The sequence below is a fragment of the Suncus etruscus genome, chromosome X (genome assembly GCF_024139225.1).
Source record: "Suncus etruscus isolate mSunEtr1 chromosome X, mSunEtr1.pri.cur, whole genome shotgun sequence".
NCBI classification, from domain to species: domain Eukaryota; kingdom Metazoa; phylum Chordata; class Mammalia; order Eulipotyphla; family Soricidae; genus Suncus; species Suncus etruscus.
Genome location: NC_064868.1, coordinates 31,275,861 through 31,295,640, shown reverse-complemented (window position 1 = coordinate 31,295,640; position 19,780 = coordinate 31,275,861). Strand labels below are relative to the sequence as shown.

General features: G+C 37.2%; 1 protein-coding gene and 1 non-coding gene across 2 annotated transcripts in view; one reads left to right on the top strand and one right to left on the bottom strand.

Moving 5' to 3' along the window:
- Window positions 1–19,780, top strand: part of DMD (dystrophin) — a 2,686,579-nt gene that overhangs the window by 1,063,384 nt on the left and 1,603,415 nt on the right. The gene's annotated exons all lie outside the window — the stretch shown is intronic.
- Window positions 9,085–9,216, bottom strand: LOC125999791 (small nucleolar RNA SNORA51). The gene has a single exon (XR_007492261.1). It is a non-coding gene; the product is annotated as a small nucleolar RNA SNORA51 (small nucleolar RNA).

Here is a 19,780-nt window from a genome sequence, read left to right as displayed (position 1 = left end):
TCTTTCTTCCTTCATTTTCTTTCTTCTTTTCTTTCTTTCTTTCTTTTTATTTTTTCTTTCCTTCTTTCTTACTCTCTTTATTTCTTTCTTCCTACCTTCTTTCCTTCCTTCAATCTCATTTTTCTCCTTCCTTCCTTCCTTCCTTCCTTCCTTCCTTCCTTCCTTCCTTCCTTCCTTCCTTCCTTCCTTCCTTCCTTCCTTCCTTCCTTCCTTCCTTCCTTCCTTCCTTCCTTCCTTCCTTCCTTCCTTCCTTCCTTCCTCCTTCCTTCCTTCCTTCCTTTCTGTGGGATAGATATTGAAATATTATTTGCCTAAGACTTAGCTATCAATAACAGTGCTTTCTTTTAGCACTGTGATCACAGAGTTGTTCATAGTTGGGTTTCAATCATATAATGCACACCACCTTTCAGGCTCTCTTGTGGCATAAAGATTCTCAAAACAATCTCTGATTACCCTTTGAATTTCCATAGTATCTATTGTGACATCCCTGTTTTCATTTCTGATTCTGCTTATTAATTTTCCCTTTCTACCTTTTTTGTGAGTCTTGCTAATGGTTTATCAATCTTTATTTTTCAAAACCAAACTCTTGTTTCATTGATATTTTGGATTGTTTTATGGGTTTACAGTTCATTAATTTCTACTCATTTTATAAAGTTGGTCATTTTTGAGTTTTGGTCATACAATGTCCAAACAATACCCATTCATTTATCAGTGCATATTTCTTGTCACTAATGTCCCCAGTTTCTCTCCTAAGCCCCCTGCCCTCCCTTTGCTTGCTTCTATGTCAGACATATTTCTTCTTTCTCTCTCTTTCTGTTTCTTTATTTTCTTTTAAATATTGGTTTGTGATATTGTTAATGTTGAACTATCATGCATAACACTATCTCCTTTTTTGCCCATTTCTTTTCCATAGTGATCATTTTCACCTACCATTTTCATTATGGTTCCTTTTCTTCCCTATCTGTACAGATACTTTCTTGGTATATAGCAAGTGATACATGCACTGTTAGTCTCTGTCATTGCACTGGATGGTGAAACACTCTTTCAAAATAAATTCCTATAAATTTAAATCAAGTGCATTAAATATATTTGCTAATAGTGTAGAGCATTTTTGACTTTGCTAAAATTTTAATATATGGAGTCAATTCATATTTTATTTTTTTTTTTTTTTTTATTTTTTTTTTTTTCCAATGGCATTAATGACCAACTCCACAACATGTTCCATGAACAGCACCTCTGGTTCAACAGGCCTTGAAAGTTTAAGGTCAATTTATCCAGCTTCCTACCAAATACCTCTCGGTGTTTGAGTATAAATTTATAATGTCTCTTTCTGTCTCCCAAGTGTGGTCTTTTTCCCCTAGGTCATTCAATGTTACTACTATGTACTCAATCAAAACTTACCAGACATTAGTAGAATTTCTCTCCCTTATATTTGACTGTCCATTACCACACCTTATTGATTTTACCTTTCAAGTATTTCTCAGATCTGCTTACTTCTTCCTGATTTTTCATCATCACCATCTTTGTTCTTTCTGCATCTTCTCTTGCCTAAATTATTGAAACCCTCATCCCTAAATGCTTTTCCCCATGAGATGCTTCTAATTGTTTAATACTCTGTAGTTACATTAATATTTTCAAAATGCAGACTTTGTTTAACTCTGTCCCTACTTAATATCCTTCAGTAATTATAATTATTTATGTGATTATGTAGATAATTATAACTATAGTTATTTATGTGATATATAGATATAAATATAGATATCTCCTTACCAGGGATTAGGGAATGCTACAAGATTCATCTTTAGCCTGTAACAGGCTTTTCTTTGGGGTCTTCTCTTTTTTGTTTTATAACATTCTGGAACCCTGAACTGCTCTAACTTTGCTCCTGCCATTGGGTCTTTGTACATGCTAGTCTTCCTATAAGAAATGTTTTTTCCCCTCCTTGTCTATATAAGTTGACTTATACTTCTGATTCCATTTCTCCTTTCTATCAGTATTTGTTCCTGACTTTACAAATCAAGTAGAAATCTTCTGCATTAATGCTTTTAAAGCATTATGTTTTTAACCTATGGGATTCTTTTTTTTATAAATAAATTATTTAATTAAATCCCCATGAGATTACAAAGTTGTTCATGTTTGAGTTTCAGACATACATGTTCAGCACTCTTAACCAGTGCATATTTCCTGCCAACAATGTCCCTAGTTTTTCTTTTTTCCTCTCTCCTGTCCTCTTCCCTGCCTGTCTCTGTGGCAGACACTTTTCTTCTCACTCTATCTTATTCTTTTTTTTTTTTTTTTTTTTTTTAGTGGGTTTTTATTTTTTATTTTTTATCTTTATTTAAACACCGTGATTACAAACATGATTATAGTTGTATGATTACAGTCATGTAAAGAGCACCCCCCCTTCACCGGTGTAACATTCCCACCACCAATTTCCCAGATCTCCCTCCTCCCCACCCCCCTACACCTGTACTCGAGACAGGCTTTCTACTTCCCTCATTCATTCACATTTTATGATAGTTTTCAGTGTAGTCATCTCTGCAACTGCACTCATCACTCTATGTGATGAGCTGCATGTCCTGAGCTGCACCTACCAGCCCTCATCTCTCTTGTCTCTGAGATATTGTTAAAAATGTCCTTCATTTTTCTTAAAGCCCATAGATGAGTGAAACCATTCTGCGTCTTTCTCTCTCCCTCTGACTTACTTCACTCAGCATAATAGATTCCATGTACATCCATGTATTGGAAAATTTCATGACTTCATCTCTCCTGATGGCTGCATAGTATTCCATTGTGTATATGTACCACAGTTTCTTCAGCCACTCATCTGTTGAAGGGCATCTTGGTTGTTTCCAGAGTCTGGCTATTGTAAATAGCGCTGCAATGAATATAGGAGTAAGGAAGGGTTTTTTGTATTGTATTTTTGTGTTTCTTGGGTATATTCCTAGGAGTGGTATAGCTGGATCGTATGGAAGCTCAATTTCCAGTTTGTGAAGGAATCTCCATATCGCTTTCCATAAAGGTTGTACTAGACGGCATTCCCACCAGCAGTGAAAAAGAGTTCCTTTCTCTCCACATCCCCGCCAGCACTGCTTGTTTTCCTTTCTTGTGATGTGTGCCAATCTCAGTGGCGTGAGGTGGTACCTCATAGTAGTTTTGATTTGCATCTCCCTGACGATTAGTGATGTTGAACATCTTTTCATGTGCCTTTTGGCCATTTGCCTTTCTTCTTTTTCAAAGTGTCTGTTCATTTCTTCTCCCCATTTTTTGATGGGGTTAGTTGTTTTTTTCTTGTATAGTTCTGTCAGTACCTTGTAAATTTTGGATATTAGCCCTTTATCTGATGTGTATTGGGTGAATAATTTCTCCCACTCAGTGGGTGGCCTTTGTATTCTGGGCGCTATTTCCTTTGAGATGCAGAAGCTTTTCAGCTTAATATAGTCCCATCTGTTTATCTCTGCTTCCACTTGCTTGGAAAGTGCTGTCTCCTCCTTAAAGATGCCTTTAGTCTCAATGTCCTGGAGTGTTTCACCTACATGTTGTTCTATATACCTTATAGTTTCAGTTCTGATATCAAGGTCTTTAATCCATTTGGATTTTACCTTTGTATATGGTGTTAGCTGGGGGTCTGAGTTCGCTTTTTTGCAAGTGGTTAACCAGTTGTGCCAACACCACTTGTTGAATAGGCTTTCCCTGCTCCATTTAGGATTTTTTGCTCCTTTATCAAAAACAAGGTGGTTATATGTCTGAGGAACCTTCTCTGAGTACTCAAGCCTATTCCACTGATCTGAGGGTCTGTTTTTATTCCAATACCATGCTGTTTTTATAACTGTTGCTTTGTAATACAACTTAAAATTGGGGAAAGTAATGCCTCCCATATTCCTTTTCCCAAGGAGTGCTTTAGCTATTCGAGGTTGTTTGTTGTTCCAGATGAATTTCAGAAGTATTTGATCCACTTCTTTGAAAAATGTCATGGGTATCTTTAGAGGAATCGCGTTAAATCTGTACAATGCTTTTGGAAGTATTGCCATTTTAATGATGTTGATCCTGCCAATCCATGAGCATGGTATGTGTTTCCATTTCCGCGTGTCCTCTCTTATTTCTTGGAGCAGTGTTTTGTAGTTTTCTTTGTATAGATCCTTCACATCTTTAGTCAGGTTGACTCCAAGATATTTGAGTTTGTGTGGAACTAATGTGAATGGGATTGTTCTCTTAATGTCCATTTCTTCCCTATCATTATTCGTGTATAAAAAGGCCATTGATTTTTGTGTGTTAATTTTGTATCCTGCCACTTTGCTATACAAATCTATTATTTCTAGAAGCTTTTTGGTAGAGTCTTTAGGGTTTTCTAAGTAGAGTATCATGTCATCTGCAAACAGTGAGAGCTTGACTTCTTCCTTTCCTATCTGAATTCCCTTGATATCTTTTTCTTGCCTAATCGCTATAGCAAGTACTTCCAGTGCTATGTTGAATAGGAGTGGTGAGAGAGGACAGCCTTGTCTTGTACCAGAATTTAGAGGAAAGGATTTTAGTTTTTCTCCATTGAGGATAATATTTGCCACTGGCTTCTGGTAGATGGCTTTGACTATATTGAGAAAGGTTCCTTTTATTCCTATCTTGCTGAGAGTTTTAATCAAGAATGGGTGTTGAACCTTATCAAATGCTTTTTCTGCATCTATTGATATGACCATGTGATTTTTATTTTTGTTGTTGTTTATGTTGTGTATTATATTAATAGATTTACGGATGTTAAACCATCCTTGCATTCCTGGGATGAAACCTACTTGATCAAAGTGAATGATCTTCTTGATGAGGCACTGGATCCTGTTCGCCAGGATTTTGTTGAGGATCTTTGCATCTGTGTTCATCAGGGATATTGGTCTGTAATTTTCTTTTTTGGCAGCATCTCTATCAGGTTTTGGTATTAAGGTGATGTTGGCTTCATAAAAGCTATTTGGAAGTATTCCTGTTTTTTCGATTTCATAAAAGAGCCTGGCCAGAATTGGTAGTAGTTCCTCTTGAAAGGTTTGAAAGAATTCATTCGTGAATCCATCAGGGCCTGGGCTTTTGTTTTTGGGTAAATTTTTGATTACAGTTTTAATTTCCTCAATAGTGATGGGGGTGTTTAGATATGCTACCTCTTCTTTATTCAACCGTGGAAGGTTATATGAGTTCAGAAATTTATCCATTTCTTCCAGGTTCTCATATTTAGTGGCATAGAGTTTCTCAAAGTATTCTCTGAATACCCTTTGAATCTCTGCAGTATCTGTAGTGATCTCCCCCTTCTCATTTCTAATACGCGTTATCAAGTTTCTCTCTTTCTTTTGCTTTGTGAGTTTTGCCAATGGTCTATCAATCTTGTTTATTTTTTCAAAGAACCAACTTCTGCTTTCGTTGATCTTTCGGATTGTTTTTTGGGTTTCCACTTCGTTGATTTCTGCTCTCAGCTTTGTTATTTCCTTCTGTCTCCCTATTTTTGGGTCCTTTTGTTGAGCACTTTCTAGTTCTATTAGCTGTGTCATTAAGCTACTCAGGTAAGCTCCTTCTTCCTTCCTGATGTGTGCTTGCAAAGCTATAAATTTTCCTCTCAGTACTGCTTTTGCTGTGTCCCATAAGTTCTGATAGTTTGTGTCTTTATTGTCATTTGTTTCCAGGAACCTTTTGATTTCCTCCTTGATTTCATCTCGGACCCACTGGTTATTGAGTATGAGGCTGTTTAACTTCCAGGTGTTAAATTTTTTCTTCTGTGTCCCTTTGCAGTTCACATCTAACTTCAGAGCCTTGTGGTCAGCAAAGGCAGCCTGCAAAATGTCTATCTTTTTTATTTTATGGAGGTATGTTTTATGTGCCAGCACATGATCTATCCTGGAGAATGATCCATGTACATTGGAAAAGAATGTGTATCCAGGTTTCTGAGGATAGAGTGCCCTATATATATCTACTAGGCCTCTTTCATCCATTTCTTTTTGCAGGTCTAGTATATTTTTGTTGGGTTTCCATTTGGTTGACCTATCAAGTGTTGACAAGCCTGTGTTGAGGTCTCCCACAATTATTGTGTTATTATTGATATCCTTCTTCAGATTTGTCAACAATTGTATTAAATACTTTGCTGGACCCTCATTCGGTGCGTATATGTTTAGGAGAGTGATTTCTTCTTGCTGTACAAATCCCTTGATTAGTACATAATATCCATCTTTGTCGCTTACAATTTTTCTGAGTATAAAGTTTGTGTCATCTGATATTAGTATGGCCACCCCCGCTTTTTTAAGGGTGTTGTTTGCTTGAATGATTTTCCTCCAGCCTTTGATTTTGAGTCTATGTTTATTCTGACTATTCAGGTGTGTTTCTTGTAGACAGCAGAAGGTTGGCTTCAGTTTTTTGATCCATTTCGCCACTCTGTGCCTCTTAACTGGTGCATTTAGTCCATTGACATTGAGAGAAATAATTGTCATGGGATTTATTGCCATCTTTGTGTAGAAGTTTGGTGTGTTTTTTGTTCTGTCTTGTTTTTAGAGTAGATCTTTCAGTTTTTCTTTTAAGGCTGGTTTTGAGTCTGCAAAGATTTTGAGCTGTTGTTTATCTGTGAAGCCGTGTATACATCCGTCAAACCTGAAACTTAGTTTTGCTGGGTGCAATATTCTTGGCGAAGCATTTATTTCATTGAGTTTTGCCACTACGTCCCACCACTGCCTTCTGGCCTTGAGTGTTTCTGGTGACAGGTCTGCTGTAAATTTCAAGGATGCTCCGTGGAATGTAATTTCCCTTTTCGATCTTGCTGCTTGCAGTATTCTATCTCTATCGGTGGGTTTCATCATGGTGACTAGGATGTGTCTTGGGGTGTTTCTACTGGGGTCTTTTTTAGCTGGTACTCTTCGGGCATGCAGGATTTGGTCACATGTTTTCTTTAGCTCTGGTAGTTTCTCAGTGATGATGTTCTTAACCATTGATTCTTCCTGAAGATTTTCTTCTTGGGTCTCTGGAACTCCAATGATTCTGAAGTTGTTTCTGTTGAGCTTATCAAAGACTTCTATTTTCATCTTCTCATATTCTTTGAGTAAATTTTCCATTGTCTGATCATTTGATTTGAGGTTTTTTTCTAATCTCTTCTGCTGTGTAAAGTTGTTATGCATCTCATCTTCTAAAGCACTAATTCTATCCTCAGCTGCTGTTAACCTGTTGGAAAACTCATCCATTATGTTCTTCAATTCGTCTATTGAGTTTTTCAGACCTGTTATCTGATCTGATATTTCAGTTTGGAGTTTTCTGATTTCTGTCTTCATATTCTCTTGATTTTTATTAGTGCTCTGATTTATACTTTCTTTGATATCTGATAGCAACCTCCATATTTCGTCTCTAAACTCCATTTCTGAAAGACTGCTTAGGTAGTTGGTCGTTGTTGGGTCATCAGAGTTTCCATCTTCATTCTCTATGGTTGAAGTTGGTCTGCGTAGTCTCCCCATTGTCTCGCTTACGCTGTGGGTTTTTCTACGTGTTGTGGTGGTACTCATTGGCGAGGTGGAGTGCGCGGCCGCGAAGCGCAGCGGAGCGGCCGCGCTCCGGCCCCCAAACACTCACCTCAGCCGAGGCAAGCCGTCAGGGGATGCCTGGGGAGGCCCCCAAGTGTCTGCCAAGCAAAGAAACCAGCACAATCCACAACTCCAACAGAAAACTCACAGCCCCAGCGAGACACGCCTTGAAGAGATTAATGCTGAATCAGGTCAAAGTTCCCAGGTTGATGCAGGCTGGGGGAGGTCCCAAAATGTCTGCCGGGCCTAGGGGTCCAGCAGTCAGCCTGATCTGCAACTCCGGCCCCCAAACACTCACCTCAGCCGAGGCAAGCCGTCAGGGGATGCCTGGGGAGGCCCCCAAGTGTCTGCCAAGCAAAGAAACCAGCACAATCCACAACTCCAACAGAAAACTCACAGCCCCAGCGAGACACGCCTCAGCCGAGGCAAGCCGTCAGGGGATGCCTGGGGAGGCCCCCAAGTGTCTGCCAAGCAAAGAAACCAGCACAATCCACAACTCCAACAGAAAACTCACAGCCCCAGCGAGACACGCCTCAGCCGAGGCAAGCCGTCAGGGGATGCCTGGGGAGGCCCCCAAGTGTCTGCCAAGCAAAGAACCAATTCATATTTTAGCTGTTTCATTTATATTTGCTGAACTGCTCTCAATTCTGTAGATTAAGACATTATTTTCATTTATAGATGAATACATTCCACAGTCTATATAAAAATACTTTAGTCTGTAAAATTCAGTCACTAATGAAATGTTTATTTGGCCTTTATTCAAACATTACATTTTAAGCATATTTGCAACAACAGAACTATTTGCTCCTATTTTTACTACATTCTGACCATACGTACTTATTACATATCTCCTCTATAAATACATATTTTGATGAGGTTAAACAAGTATGATATCTATTCAAGCACAGATCACTTAGAAAATCAGTTATTTAAAAGGAATAAATAAATTAGAAAAATAATGAATACTTTGCTCAGAATACATCCACAGTATCCCATGGATGATGCAATGATCAGCTAAAATTAAATAAATAAAATTTGTTTCCAAAATTCCTTTCATCTAAGACCTAAGAGAAAACATGTTTTTTCTTTATGTTTATAAGAAAATAATATGAGGCCTGCCCAGATAGCTCATTTTAAATGCATAATACATATCCCAAAAGTTTAGTAAGGGAGTCACAGTGAGAGTACGGTGGGTAGGTGCTTGTTTGCACTATTCTGATTCTAGATCAGCCCCAGAAATTCCATATGTTCCTCTGAACCTAACCAGTAATGATCCCTGAGTTTTGAAGCAGGCAGAATTCCTAAATATAACTGGGTATATCAAAATATCAAAACAAAAATGATCTATCTTGTATAACTGCAACTGATATGACCGTAATTGTGCATTTCAGAATATCAACATTTATCCAAATGATATTTAATTCTTTGAATGTATTCTTCATATCCAAACTTCTCCTAAAATTTTCTTGCTGGAGGAAAGCTGGTGAGTTGTGAATGACTCACACCCTTATATTATTATAACATACATAATAAAAAGGATATATGGCCATTTTCTTTATTTTGTCCCCCAATTCACAATACAGACCAGGCAAAGGGCCTGGGTTGAGGTGTGTATGGGGTGCATTTACTGTACCTCCTCTTTCTATTCAGTCAGTATAAAGAACACAGCCTGTGGTAAGAATGGGGGGTCTTATCTTTTCTTTTCATTTTTTTGATTTTTTATATATATACATATATAATATTCTTCACCAGTGCAACATTCCCATGACCAATATCCCAAGTGTCCTTCCTCCCCACCCCACACAGGCCTGTACTCTAGACAGGCTTTCTACTTCTCTCATTCAGTCACATTTTGTTATGATAGTTCTCAGTGTAATTATTTCTGTGACTGCACTAAACAATCCCTGTGGTGACCTTCATGTCAGGAGCTGGACCCTCCAGTACTCCTCTATTTTGTCTCTGAGAATCATTACACAAATGTTTTTCATTTTTTTCAAAATCCATAGATGAGTGAGAACATTCTGTGTTTATCTCTCTCCCTCTGACTTATTTCATTCAGCATAATAGATTCCATATACATCCATGTATAGGAAAATTTCATGACTTCATCTCTTCTGATGGCTGCATAATATTCCATTGTGTATATGTACCATAGTTTCTTTTACCATTCATCTATTGAGGGGCATTTAGGCTGTTTCCAGAGTCTGGCTATTGTAAACAACACTGCAATGAATATAGGTGTGAGAAAGGGATTTTTGTATTGTATTTTTGTGTTCCTAGGATATTTCCCTAGGAGTAGTATAGCTGGATCATATGGGAGCTCAACTTCCAGATTTCGGAGAAATCTTTATAATTGCTTTCCACAAAGGCTGGTCCATTTTTATTAACGTATATCCATGGAGTAGTAGTGCCATGAATCCCCCTACCCATTTCTATGTACATGTCATAAAATGACTCTCAGGATATTCTCATTGAAGGATAAAATTTTAAAAGACTATTTCTTGTAAGTAATTGTCTTTACAAAATTAAATTTGTCATCTGTCTCAGGGTTTGTTCAAAAATCTATACTCACAAGTCCAAGACTACAAATGTTCATACACAGGGTACTTCCAAGAGGTCCTAAACACTGCAGGACACATTCCAGATTCTGAAAGAAACTGTTCACTTGGAGAGAACTTTTTTTAATAATAATATTTATTGTGACCAAAAAGTAAATAACAAATCTTTCACAGTAGTATTTATGGTACGTAATGACAATGAATCAGAGCCATTCCCACCACCAGAGTTGTCCTCTCTCCACCCCATTTCCAAGCATGTGTCCCATATCTCTTTGTCCCCCAGAATGCTAGTGAAAATGTTCCCCTCTGTGTATAGCTTGTTGTAGATAGGGTATATATTCTGTTTTTGACTTTAGGTTTGACTTTTAAGCAGATTATTTTTTAATTCCACTCAATGTTCATATGGCTGTTTGGTCTTGGTACCGTTTATTTTTATTTTCTCCCTCAATTCATGAGGCAGAACAAAGTAATTCAAGTTGTGTGGTTCTGCTGGAAGAAGACATGGAAAAAAAGAAAAACAAAAGAAACAAGAACTAAAACAAAATCAAACAAAAAAGAAGATAGCAACTACCAAAAAATAAATTCACCCAATAACAAAAAAATCACCAAATAATAAAAACAAGAATGAAAGGAAAGAAAATAATGGAATAAAAAGAGGAAAGTTCTGTCAGTGCCCTGTATATTTTGGATATTAGCCCCTTATCTGATGGGTATTGGGTGAATAGTTTCTCCCAATCAGTGGGTGGCTTTTGTATCCTGGGCACTATTTCCTTCGAGGTGCAGAAGCTTCTGAGCTTAATATATTCCCATCTGTTAATCTCTGCTTTCACTTGCTTGGAGAGTGCAGTTTCCTCCTTGAAGATGCCTTTAGTTTCAATGTCATGAAGTGTTATGCCTACGTGTTGTTCTACATACCTTATGGTTTCAGGTCTGATATCATGGTCTTTAATCCATTTGGATTTTACCTTCATACATGATGTTAGCTGGGGGTCTAATTTCACTTTTCTGCGAGTGGCTAGCCAGTTGTGCCAACACCACTTGTTGAAGAGGCTTTCTTTACTCCATTTAGGACTTCTTGCTCCTTTATCAAAGATTAGATGATTGTATGTCTTGGGAGCATTCTCTGAGTACTCAAGTTTATTCCACTGATCTTAAGGTCTGTCTTTATCCCGTCAAAAAATGGGGAGAAGAAATGGATAGACACTTTGAGGAAAAAGAAATACAATGGACAAAAGGTACATGCAAAAATGTTCCACAGCTCTAATCATCAGGGAGATGCAAATCAAAACAACTATGAGGTACCACCTCACACCCCAGAGATTGGCACACATCACAAAGAATGAGAACAAGCAGTGTTGGTGGGGATGCGGTGAGACAGGAACTCTTATCCACTTCTGGTGGGAATGCCGCCTAGTTCAACCTTTCTGGAGAGTGTTATGGAGATTCCTCCAAAAACTGGAAATTGAGCTCCCATATGATCCAGATATACCAGTCCTAGAAATATACACTAGGAACACAAAAATATAATACATAAAACCTTTCCTTACACCTATATTTATTGCAGAACTATTTACAATAGCAAGACTCTGGAAACAACCAAGATGCCTTTCAACAGATGAATGACTAAAGAAACTGTGGTACATATACACAATGGAATATTATGCAGCCATCAGTAGAAATGAAGCCATGAAATTTTCCTATACATGGATGTACATGGAATCTATCATGCTGAGTGAAATAAGTCAGAGAGAAAGAGAAAGACGGAGAATGGTTTCACTCATATATGCGTTTTAAGAAAAATGAAAGACATTTCTCAACAATTTTCAGAGACAAAAGAGAGGAGGGCTGGACGTTACAGCTGACCTCATGAACCTGAGAAATATTTCATGAGAAATAACTACATTGCAAACTATCCTAATAATGAGAATATATGAGGGCAATAGAAAGCCTGTCTAGAGTACAGGTAGGGGTGTGGAGAGTAGAGGTTATATTTGGGTCATTGGTGATGGAAATGTTGCACTGGTGATGGGGGGTGTCATCTTATATGTATGACTGAAACCCAACCACAATGATGTTTGTAACCAGGGTGTTTAAATAAAAATATTTAAAAAAGAAAAGAGAGGAAAAAATAAAGGAGTGCTGGTGAGGCAAGGTTTTTTGCCCCCCCCCTTTATTCTTTTTTTTTCTTTCTTTCTTTCTTTCTTTTTTTTTTTTTTTTTTTTTTGCTTAAGCAAAGTAAATATTAGGGAAGGGAATTCCCTTGGCCTAAGAGATTCAGGGTTTCTATGCCCTTGAAGCATACCTTCATAGGAACAACTACTGGCTCCATACATTCTCATTACCACATCCCAAGGGCTTTTTTGTGGTGCCAGGAAACTTTCCTTTCAGTTGTGAATGATAAAAAACAGGGCACTGTAACTAGAAATATTGGTATTTGAGCAGGCCATAGGACAAGGTCTAGGATAGAGTCTTTGTAGTTCTAGAAGTTCTGTTCCATCATTGTTGTTGTGGTCAGTCTTCTGTAATAAGTGTTTGTTTTTGCTCAGATCCTAGGTCGAAGCCTACGATAGAGTCTTCATTATGGTTCCAAAAGTTCTGTTCAGTCTCTGTTGTCAAAGTTGAGCTTCTGTAATTAGAGATCTTGATTTTGCACAAGTCCTAGGCTAAAGCCTAGGGTAGGGTTTTTCTTATTGGTCCCAAGGTAATTTCTGCCCAGTCATGGTTGTCAAAGTCAGTTTTCTGTAGTTAGTGTTCTTGGTTTTTGCACAGATCAAAGGATGATACATCTTCTGATTTCCTCTTACCGTTAGGTGATGTGATAGGACAACCTGGTCTTAGATCAACTTGTCCTTTCCACGATGTCAGGATGTCATATCAGAACTGGCACAAGTTGGTGACAGAGTGGTATTAGAAATTTCCCTGCGGAGTTTGGTTCCTGGTGTTGCAGGGAGCTATATCAGTTCTACATCTGGGATCTGGGGTTTGGGGTTGGACTTACTCTGTCCAATTTCATGGAGACTGAGTTGTATCCACATGACACATGTTCAGGGTGGGAGGTTCCCCTGTGTTACAAAACATATGACTTCTTATTTCTAGAAGATCTTGGTTCTGGTTATATGGTTTCCCCTTTCTTACTGTGTCTATACAAAAGCAAATGGTGTCGTATTGTATTGCTGGTGTTATTCTGGGTAAGAATGACAAAGTACATAGTCTCTGTGTTCTGGTTTTGACCTGAGCTTTTATCCCAGGCAAGATTTTTTCTTGGTTTTCATACCAAGCAGCACCAAAACTGATGAGGATAAAGAAAATATGTGTGTGTATATATATAAAATAGAACAAATGAATAAAATTGAGTTAAAAAGGTAATTAAAGAAAACAAGTGATGGAAGAGGCTACCTTTATACTTAGGAATAAACATCCTAAGATGCATTATTATAAAGATATTCAACATAAAAGGCAATATAAGCTTCCCAATTAGGTCTTTTGAGATATTTTTGTGGGGGTAAAATCCAAGGCACATTTTTATCACACACCTTGATCTTGAGTTTGAGACATGTTTTGCAGCATTATGGTATCATGTATTGTCCTTGAGTTGGGGGTCTTTCTGAAGCTTAATACAGTACCATGCAATAGTCCACGATTTGAGGGGATGAGAGGGGCCACATAGCATGAGTCAGCAGGCATGCTGTTTGTAGTTTCTTGCCTGGACACGAGATGGGGGACTGAGAGGGTATCTTTTCATTAAGAAGGTGGGTGGTAGTTTGTTGGGGCAGGAAGATGGCCTTGGTGCCTAATGAGTTAATAAATGAAGAAAAAGAGGGTTAAATAAGGAGGGATAATGGATCAGGATTGGAGGGTTAGGGGGTAGAAGGGATTCTGGAGTGAGGGGAGGGGTAATATATAAGAGGGACTATATACACTATATAGATGGATTGTTTATGGTTTAGGTTCGGCAATCAGAGAGAAGACCACTGTATAGAAACTCACGCCCACATATAGAGTGACTTTAGAGATCTATTGGAGTGTTATCCTCTGAATCTTGGGCATTTCATTTCCTTTCCTAGGAATAATCTAAAATTAAGAGCATTGTTGAATAATGGAAAAAAAGTATAGTTGTTGCGTGGGCACATTAGCGCCTGCGGGCTTTTGAAAATGAGGACACCACTGCAAGGGCGTCTACCACATAGCCCCGTTTATGGCCATGGAAGGGTATGATTTCCTTCCCCCACCCTCCCAGAGACCCAGCTGCCTGGCCTTGTCCTGAAGGCCTGATCTGGCATGGTTGGGTTTCAGTCCCCTGTACTGGTGTTCAGTACAGGGGGCCTTTGGCCTAGCTCCCCCACTCAGTGGCCCCCACATACCAGTTGAAAGAAGAGTGGTGAAGTCCTGGCATTTGGGGTCTGCCACTTGAACTTTTAAAATATCTTGGAATTCTAGGTCCCTTTGTTTTTCTAGTTACCCTATATACTAAAGTATAAACTAAATTTTTCCGGCACAAAATTTGTGCCCGAAAAAACCAAACTCAGCTTATATTCGGGTCATACCAGTTATTTGATTTGGTGCTCAAGCACCGAATCAAATGCACTTAGTCTCTAGTTGTCTTCTGCCATCTGCTGAAGGGGCTGATGCTTCAGCTCAGTCCACAAGTCATGGAAAAACTGAAGAGGTAGGCAGCTGAACTGAACTGGATGCCACTGAATTATTTAATCCACAATATTTTGTGCCTTGTATGAGACCAACAGCAGTGATGATAGTATCTGCAACTCAGTGATAATGACAATGTCTGTGCTGATATTCTCACATCAGATACAGCTGAATCTCTGTTTGGACATACAGATGAGTAGAGGGGGAATCCAGTTTTGAAGGATTTTAACCTTTGTGATTTAGCTTGATTACCTGTTAAGCTACAGTTTTTGCACTTTATTTAAAGTTTTAAAGTTATGGGCCGGGCGGTGGTGCCAGAGGCAAGGTGCCTGCCTTGCCTGCGCTAGCCTTGGACGGACCGCGGTTCGATCCCCCGGCGTCCCATATGGTCCCCCAAGCCAGGAGCAACTTCTGAGCGAATAGCCAGGAGCAACCCCTGAGCGTTACCGGGTGTGGTCCAAAAACCAGAGGAAAAAAAAAGTTTTAAAGTTATTCTTGCAAGTTTATAGTTTTTCTTTAGCAATAAACGTTGAAAAACATTTAATCTACTGATTCCTCAATTATTGTCATTGTTTTGGGTATATATTTTTTATTTTTGAAATTTATTAGTGTCTGCTGCAGCATTTTCTACCTTGGCTTATACTCGAGTCAATAAGTTTTCCCATTTTTTGGGTAAAATTAGGGGGGGGGGTTAACTTATACTTGGGTTGGCTTATACTCAAGTATATATGGTAATTCCACAAGAGTAAGACTAGAACTCCATAGATAGTCAGGATGGTAGACTGACAGATTAGTTTTAAGAGTCAGTCAGAGGCCAGAAAACTTGCCTATTATTGTCTATCAAAAGACTACAAAATTTCCAGGTTTCAATTAAAGGAAAAGCAAAAATAAACCATGAGTTTAAAAATTAATTCAAAATTTAAAGCCAAAGAAAAGATCAAAATAACAAAAGGAAAAGAAGTTTAAGTGTAGACTGAATAGTTAAATTGTTAAAGGTAATTTGAATTTCTTAAAGCCTAGAGGCCTAAGAAATCACTGTCTTTTTTTTTTCTGAACTCATGCAACCTGGCTCATTCAAGATGGTTAAAAAGAGGGCCAACATTAATACTAAGATTTCAAGTTATTAGAAAGGAACCAAATTAATAAAAGCTGATCATTTTAAGCAGTATCATCTGTTCCACAGTGGAAATTCTAACAGCGACATTTGTCACTATAGAGACCATCATAGCTTTACCAAGTTTACCATGTCACAGATACATTTAATGGAGTTTTTCATGCTAAGATGAAGTATCACAGAAATATCTAGGAGCAGAGAAAACTGCCACAAGTGTTCTGAACAGTAGAGTACTCTCTGCAAAGAAGTTCTGAGATGATATGGTAAAGGGAGTCGACACACTTGGACATTCTAAATGTCTCTAGTCATCTTGAGTTGTCTTTTAGTGGCTGTATAGATACCCGTCATGATTTCAACCCAGTATAGCAAGAAAAATTTCTCCGATCTTAAAAGTTTTCTTCTCCCTAGATATATGTTATTGTCAGTCTTTTTTTCTAATGAAAATTCTAAGGAAATTTTATCTCTAAAGTTACAATAATGTTGTCATCATTCTCTATAAGAATAAAATACACTTGGGCTATGTTTAAAGAATAGAAAATGGAATGTCATATTAAAATGATAAAATGAAAGTCTGGTGCACATTTATCACCGATTATCATTCTTTTCCACTGACTAAAATGTGGTTTTAGATTTTACATATTTGGCAATGTCTTAAAATTACTCTCATCACTTGGGCATAGCTAAATAAATTCTGAGTATGTCATTACTGGCCAAAATGCTTTACCATATAAATTGAGTACAGAATACAACAGTAAGAAAGTAAATATTTAATTGATTAAATGGAGTTTTATATCTGCTGACAATTGATGTTTGGAAAATCTAAGCTTCAGAGTTTTAATCTTTGCTATCTTATCCTTTGCTCACTGAGTATATTTATTTTAATTAGTTTACTTTAAAAAGGAACTAATTTGTATCTCTTAAAACTTGTTAATATCTATAGTGCTAACTAAAATTTAAAATTATCATGGGCTTATCCCTGAAAATTATTTTTAGTTACTGAATTACTTTTTTGGTTTCTGATCCATACCTGGCCCACACCAAATGGTGCTTGGGGTTTACTCCTGGCTCAGTGTTTAGGTATCATTCTTATAAGTACTCTGGGGACCATATTTAGTTTGCTTCTGGGGACTGAATTCAAGTTAGCAATGTTCCAGGCAAACACCCTACCTGTTTTACTATCTTTCTGGCCCCTGGTTGTATAATCATTTAAAACTACCAGAAGTTTTCATAGTTCACATTAAAATATTTTTCATAAACTGACTTTTATATATTTTGGAAATAGTCGAGTTAGAAATCAATGCCTCAGAGAATGACATACAATTTTAAGGTATTCTATATTATAATGTTAAATAATTGATGTATGAATAAGACACTTCTATAACAATTCATGGTTTTATATTTATTTCAGGGATCCATCTTACTAATGCTTAAAATTAGTAAGAGTACTGATAAGTTTCCTTAATTACTCCTCTGTCACTTTTGTTAGAAAATTTAATGACTATCAGCCAATATAATTTCATGACAGAATGTGTAATTCTGTTGCCAAAGGTTTTTAGTTTTTACTGCATTTTGAAATCACCTGGGCAACTTAAAAAAGCTTGCCTAGGGCCCATCCCCAGAGATTCTTATTTAATGGGTCTGAGCATGTGGCCAATGTGTCTAATAGCAAAGTTAGAGAAGTGTTAAAGAAGTGTTAGGTAGTGTCTTCTGGAAATCTCCATTCTGTTCATTCAGCCATACCCTGTATTTTTTAAAACACCTTTCACTATTTAAAAAGATCTGGCCTCTGGTCCTAGATTATCTGGATAATTGCTTCAACTCATCAGTCCTCGTAGCTATAAAAGCATGAGATCTATTACTTATTTCTAAAGTCTGTTACACTATCATTCCCATGAAAAATTACATATCTTTTTAAAAAGAGAGCACAGTAATTTATCTGTGAAGTGAAATAACACTAGCAGATCATTAACTTGGTACAATGAATGCATCAAGCAGCTGTTACTTGAAAAATAGAACATCTGTTAAATGCCATTGGAGTCACTATTCACTGTCATTATAGTTATAGCTATAATTTCTGTTCTGCACATTCTGCCTTCATGAAATTTTTCTTTAATAGACAATACATTATTAATAAAAAAAAAGTCAATACAATGCTATAAAATCCACTATTTAAGGTTTTAGGTTATTTTTAAATTTATCATTTTGTTATTCCATCAAAGTAATTTAATAATAAAATATGTTCTAAATCTATAGTCATGACAGAGTAATGAAAGAATCTGAAAAATTATTCTCACATTTTTATGCTTACGGTATAATAGATTGCATGATTCATTTAATTAAAACTCTTTTGGGTCAAGTAAAAACCCCATCAACTAAAAGGTAAACATAATTGTTAAGTTTCATCTCTATTTCACAAACCTTAATAGGTGACTAGTGTACTACTTAGAATTGAAGTGATGTGATTATTTTCTTCCTGTAGTCATATTTTATAGCTAAAGATGAAAAAGCTTTCCCCCATTCCTGGTGACCAGACTTTATAGATGGAGGGAAACCATTTATCCTATGTTTACCCTTATTAGAAAGTCTCTCGCACAAGAGAACAAGAGTCGAAGGAATAGGAACTCAGTAGCATCGTAGTAAAGACAGGAGGGTGTATGAAAATAGTGTGGTATATATTTTAAAAGTAGGTCTAAGATAGAAATTAAGGAATGCACTGCACTTAGGAATGGAAGTAAAAGGAGTAGTAGCGATAACGGTTTTAGAGAAAAATTGAATAGAGATGGACCAAGCATCTTATGGAACATCATCTTATCCTAATTTGCACGAGGGATACTATTGGTCACCCTCTGGTCATAATTTGCATAAGGGACTATAAAATGGTTTCAGAAATCCATAGTAGGATATGTATGACCTGAATTGTCCTCCTCTCAATCTCACTTGCATACGTATTTACAAGATAACCTTAGAGAAAATGCAATTTGATTGGTGATTCCATCTCACACCCTCATTTAATTCACAAGCAGATTTTCCCAATATGAGGACTCCATACTGTTTTAGCAATCAGATAGCAGAAACAAATAATTGATGCCATCTTTAGATTGTATATAAATCAAAGTTATTGTGCATGAGGTTCTGTGTGTGTGTTTGTGTACAAGAAATCTTATTCAGAATAGAGTCCCCTATTTCTGTGGTCATTTCAGCTAAAAGAAATATGACAGCTTAAGTTGGTAAATAAAAAAGTTGTTAAATTAATTAGCTATAACAATGAAGAGATTTGATGAATATCTTCCATGCAATTCTCAAGAACTCAGAGCAGATTACTATATCTGGTGCAATATCATTTTGCAACCACAAGGGCCATAAGATACAAAGGGTTGCATATGGAAATGAGTGTGTGGGGTGATTTGGTGCAACCAACCAGATTTCAGATGTCCATATATGAGTTTACAGGGTGATCTCCAATGCTTTTATGCAAAGAATGTTTGGGAAATGAGTAATCAGATTGCCCACGCTCTTATGGTTTTGTAAGATGGTCACAGAGAAAATTAGGGTATGCAATAAAATGAGTTGTCAAAATGTGGCCTTTTTCACCTCTATCTTGTTCTTTCCTGATCACTTAGTAATATTAAATCATAATTTATTTAATAATAGGAAATTAGCTTGTGGAGTTATCTCTTTTTGTGGGCACACCCTGAAATGTTCAGGACTTACACCTGGCTCTTTGCTCAGTGATCACACCTGGTGACCTTTGACACCTCTAACACCTGACACACATCAGGTGTGCCTGATGTGCCTGGGATTGAATGTCCTTTCCCCTCCTGAGAGATTATTTTAAGAATGAAAGTCCATGGCTTGAGCAATATTACAGTGGTTAGAGTAATTGTGTTTTATGTGGCTTATCTGGGTTTGATTCCTGGACACCTACATGATTCTTGGAT